Here is a 6085-nt window from a genome sequence, read left to right as displayed (position 1 = left end):
ACTTGACAGAAGGAGGCTTCTTCTTCATAGGTTTCTTCGTCTCTGGATCAATCTCCTCTAGCAAATCAACTATCTCACAGTTCTCAGCAACGGAATGAATATGTAAGATTGCCTTGTAGCCAGCTGTGAAAATCTCCTAATTTCCAAATCAATAAAAAGAATAAGAATGTACTCATTCAATAAAACCGGGGCAACAATATGAATATACAAAATGTAATCACTGTAAATGACATATACAACAAAAATTTAAGAGTTTAGATCACCAACTGTTTCCATTGAACTGCTTCTATCAACAGCCAAATGATAAACAACGAGAAAATCAAGTTACATTATTATAAGATAAAAGGGGCTTTCACATACATTTTCAACCAGCTCAAGGAAGTGCAAGTGAACATCAAACTCATTGACAGCTGCAACCGGATTGGCTTCACCAAAATAAACATAAATGTCGTCGGTCAATGGCTAAATCTCACCTCTCTTAAAAGCAACACTTTGCAATACATTGTATTGCTATTCCATATATTCAGAAGCATACAACTACAAAGTGACGAAAACTTTAGTGCCAAAATGAAATTAGTGGAACCTCAAGGCACCAAAGTAAAATCAGGCCATTAGGCCAATCCCAGGGAACCAAAATGGACGCTTCTTTAAAATAATCAGCCAAGTTATCTGGTCACAAGTGATTGATGATAGTACTATACTGCAATGTTAGTTGAAAAACGAACTTACAAATGCTCGACAAGACAGAGCCTGGCAATACATCTTCTTCAAAAATCCCTGACAATATAACCCGTATATTTTCACCAGGAACAACATTTTTGACTCTTTTTTTAATTTTATCATCAATATGAATAGCGGTAACCTTCACACGAGCCTGTAAAAAAAGTTCATTTCAGCGGTAGTATTGTAAAACAACTGCTCAAACAGAAAGTATAAGATGAGGTTAGTAAATGTTTTTGATAATTATTACTGATGAATGAATTGCATATTTATAGGATTTACAAGGCTAATGACAGTAAGAATAAATACTATAATTATAATGATACACAAATATAATCTTTCCATATTTGCAATATGAACATGATTAAGTTCCCTTGATTTTAGGAGGTAATTGAGAGGATGACTGTTGACTTGATATGCTGACAGTATTTGTGGGGATATTTTGATTTGCAGATATATGGCTAATACGCCCCCGGCAAGATGGACGTCCGATTTGTGAGTCCAATCTTGGTTCGTAGTTCATGGTATGAAGTCTTGTGCAATGGTTTGGTAAGAATGTCGGCAAGTTGATCTTTGCTGGCGACATGTTGAATGCGAATTTGGCCGAGTTGAAGTTGGTCTTTGACGAAGTGAAAGGAGAGAGCCATGTGCTTCATTCTTGAGTGAAAGACTGGGTTCTTGGCATAGAGCGTGGTGGAGATGTTGTCACAGTAAATTGCTGGTGATTTGGTGACAGTGATGTGAAGCTCGGTGAGTAGATTGCGGAGCCAAAGTATTTCAGTTGTAACGGAAGCTACAGCCTGAAATTCAGCTTCGGTCGTAGAAAGTGCTATGCCCTTTTGCTTTTTAGAGGACCAGGAAATAGGATTGCGACCCAGGTAAATGACGTAGCCTGTTGTGGAGAGGTAGTTATCTTTATCACCTGCATGATTAGCGTCACAAAATGCATGAAGGCAAGATGGTGAATTGCGATAAAATTGGATGCCGAAGGTCTGTGTCCCTTGCAGGTAGCGAAGGAGGCGTTTTAAGGCAGTCCAGTGAGTGGCGGTGGGGTGATGAAGAAATTGAGCTAGGCGGTTTATAGCAAAAGCAATGTCGAGCCTAGTTAGAGATAGATATTGTAGGCTTCCAACTATTGCGCGATAAGTTGTTTGGTCGTGAATGGGTAGATGATCTTCACGAGTTAGTGGTGGGGAAGTGGCCATAGGTGTTGTATTTGGTTTAGCGTCAATCATGTTGTATTTAGTGAGTAGATCGTGAATGTATTTAGACTGGTTGAGGTGTAGGCCGAGTTCATTTGGTATAACTTCTATGCCCAAAAAATATGATAGTGGTCCAAGGTCTTTTAAAGAAAATCGCGTAGAGAGTGCCGTAATAAACGTTTGTAGGTGTTTTGGATTTGGTCTGGTGATGATGATGTCATCAACGTAAACTAGCATATAAATACAAGTGGTTTTGTTTTGTAAAATGAATAAAGATGAATCAGAAATAGATTGTTTAAAACCTTGAGTAATTAGATGGGTTTTTAATTAGGTGTACCAGGCTCGAGGAGCTTGTTTTAGGCCATAGATTGCTTTATTGAGTTTACAGACATAGTTAGGTTTTGCTTGATCAACAAAGCCGGGTGGTTGAATCATGAAGACATTGTCAGTCAATTTGCCTTGGAGAAAGGCATTGTTGACATCCAGTTGACGAAGAGGCCATGATTGCGTAACAGCTAGAGACAAAATAAGACGAACAGTAGTTGGTTTTATAACGGGACTAAATGTCTCATTATAATCAATACCCGGGCGTTGATGGAAACCTTTTGCAACAAGTTGGGCTTTGTGTTGCTTTAGGGTGCCATTCGGGTTGTATTTATTGCGAAAAACCCATTTACAGCCAATGGTATTTTGCGATTGAGAGGGAGGGACGAGGGTCCATGTTTGGTTTCGCTCAAGTGCATGGTATTCTTCGTTCATTGCATTGCGCCATTGGGGAAGTATTAGGGCTTGTTTTACGGTGTTGGGTAGATTGTCAGAGGATGGGTTAAGAGTAACAACTTTAGCGTATTTTGGGTTGGGTTTACGAATATTGTTGCCAAGGCGGGTAGTGATAGTCTTGGGAGGTGGCGGAGCAGAGGTCTTGGATGGAGGACGGGTTGTAGTAGGTTGGTCATGATTTGCGATGGTGTCAGCGGAGAGGGATGAGATAGCCGCGATAGAGGTGGGGTGTGAAGGGATCTGTTCCGAGGGAGATGATGTGTCGGTTGTAGCTTGTTGGTTGGTAGCAGGGGTGCGACGAGAGTAGACAATAGTGATGGACGGTTTAGTAGTAGTAGGTGTGGTGGAGGGAGGTGGCACGGAAGGGGTGATTGGAGAAATAATGGGTATGGAAATGGTGCACCAATCATTTGGGTCGCTGTGAGGTGAAGGGGATGATGATGGTACAAGTGATTTACGAAATGGGTATTCATCATCAATAAACTTTACATGCCTTGAAGTGTAAATGCGATGAGTTTTTGGGTCAAGGCAGTGGTATGCGCTTTGAGTGGTGGAATAGCCAACGAAAATGCATGCAATAGAGCGGTCTTCTAATTTATGCTTAGTATACGGTCTTAACCAGGGGTAACAGAGACATCCAAAATTGTGGAGTTTATTGTAATCGGGTTGTCGATTATGTATTAGAGAATATGGTGATTTACCATTTAAGGTTTTGGTAGGGAGTCGGTTTATGAGATAAGTGGCCGTACTGAATGCAAATGGCCAATAAGTGGTCGGAAGACCTGCGTGGTTTAGGAGAGCTAGACCCGTTTCCACAATGTGACGGTGACGCCGTTCGGCATAACCATTGTGTTCCGGGGTATGAGGTGGTGATGTAGAGTGGGATATTCCGTTATCTAGAAGTGTTTTATTTAATTTAATATATTCACCTCCATTATCGGAAAAAAAATGTCGAATGGGTTTTTGGAAATATTTTTCCACTAATGCCTTGAATTGAATAAATATTGTCGTGGTGTCGGATTTGCGTTTTAGCGGATATAACCAAACGTATTTACTAAAGTGGTCTACGAATACGATATAGTATTTGTAGTGATCTCGAGATGGGACCGAGCTGGTCCATAAGTCAGAAAACATAAGGTCAAGAGGTGCGTCTGACTTTAGTGAAGAAATAGAAAAAGGAAGTTTCTTGCTTTTAGCAATACAGCAAGAATGACAGTGTTGAGTTTATGGATTCAAGTACCTAAGAGGGGGAGGGGGTGAATTAGGTACTATTTAAAAAATTTATAACTCCAACTTTATTGAATTAAAGTGAGTTACGAGGACAAAAGAGACGAGAAGATACTTTGAATAATATTGAAAGATTGAACAAGTATCACGATGAATGTTTGCTGAAGTATGAAAGTAACAATCGTTCTGACTGTATCTATTTGTCTCAGTTTGTGGAATATGACTGCAGACCAAATGCGACAGTATGATGAACTGTTACTTCTAAGGTTAAGCAAAGCAAAACAAAAAAAACAAAGTAAATTGCAGCGGAAATAAAGTAAAACAAATGAACACGAGATTTTTGAATTGGTTCGGCAAATACTCAAGTGCCTACGTCCAATCTACCTTTTTATTGCTTTCTTTTAGTGATCTACTCCGACAATTAAAAGACCCTTACAATAAAAGACACCAACCTACTCCGGTTGTAAAGCTAGTACAAGAACTACTCCGTTGTTATGACAAGCTAACTCGCAACCTACTCCGGTTGCCAACTCACAACCTACTCCGGTTGCCAAGAGTTAAAGACTACTCCGTCCTAAACTCTACTAACACACTTAGAATGTTATAGGATCAAGTTTCCACTAACATATTCTTAGCAAAGAATAGAGATGGATAACTTTTACAAGATCAACAATTCTTAAGCAAGAGAGTTTAGTATAAAAGTAACAGTAGCCACGACTGTAACAACTTGAAGACTCTTTGAAGGTTTTGCAAATGACACGGTTTTAAAGCTTTGAAAAACAATTTGCAAACTTGAAATTAAATTCAGAAAGAAGTCTTAAGGATTTATGAAGGAGGGGCTTGCCTTTTATAGAGGAAATGGGTGAGGAGGTTGCTAGGGTTTTAAAGGGTCAAAGACCTCACATGTGAAGGTTATTTGCAACCACCCAAAACTTGCACCAAAGAGGGCTCTTTTGCAAAGGCAAGAATAGGGAAAGATGGTTTGAAAGATATCCTTAAAAACTCATGCAAATTCAGAAAACAAAGGGAGAAAAGACAAGTCACATGATGACAAGTTAACACTAAAATGGCAAAAAATATTCTTTGTTTTCTTAAAGAACCAAAGGGTTGAATTTGCATAAAGAGAAAACATTTTGAAAATAATAATTCAAACCACTCTTTATTGAAGACCATCTCCTTAATAAAAATCTGATTTTTATCTTTGAAAAATAAGAGTCACGTGAAAGGCTTTTGAAAGATAAAAAGGGACTTCAAGTTTTACGAGTTGTGGCAATAATCCAAGCAGCTGTTTACTCGTGAAAGCAACAGTCGTCTGGACTGTTTCTATTACTCTAATATACTCTACTTTCTCACTTGTACATTAGATGACACTTGACTTATTACAAAGGGATGATTAACAACTTCAACACTTCTTAATCCATGCTTGATATGATCATATATCCTGAAAAGGTAAACTAAGATGACACAAATCAAATGGGCATGTTATCATCAATATAAGGAACCCAACAAATTCCCCCTTTGATGATGACAAGCCCCAAACGAATGTATAAGCAATGTAAACACCTTGATTCAAGATTTTAAGTAAGCAAGATCAAATGAGAGAAGGGACACTATTACCTTACCTAAGGCAAAAGCTAGAATCAAACTAACCATGACAATTTTACATTGCCCCAAAACAAGAATCAAGCTAAGAAGGTTAGGCAAGACATTAGTTAATCAATAAGCAAAGAGATTAGGAGCATGAGTTTACCTTTTCCCCCTCTTGACATCATCAAACGGATAGGGATGTCAAAAGCATTAGAGTGCAGATAATTCACAAGAAAACACAAAAAGACACATGTAATTGTAACAAGGTAACAAGGTCAACATAAACAAGGATTAAACATAAGTTAATCAAAGTTCAACATGGCTAAATAAAGTTTAAAATACACCACCAAATGTCAAGATAACAAGCAAAGAAAATATTGTCTTAGAAGGGCACAACCACGGTGGGACAAAATGAAAAGGCACGGGTAAGAGTCAAGTAGGCCGAGAGGGAAGGGAAAGGCTAAGGGGAGGAAGCTTGTTCACCATCCGAGCCACTACCCAAAGGATCATCATCCACATGAGCATCATCACCAATTTCCTTTGTAGACACGAGGGTGGAAATGATATCC

The sequence above is a fragment of the Silene latifolia genome, chromosome 8 (genome assembly GCF_048544455.1).
Source record: "Silene latifolia isolate original U9 population chromosome 8, ASM4854445v1, whole genome shotgun sequence".
Taxonomy (NCBI): Eukaryota; Viridiplantae; Streptophyta; class Magnoliopsida; order Caryophyllales; family Caryophyllaceae; genus Silene; species Silene latifolia.
This window is presented reverse-complemented; position numbering follows the sequence as displayed.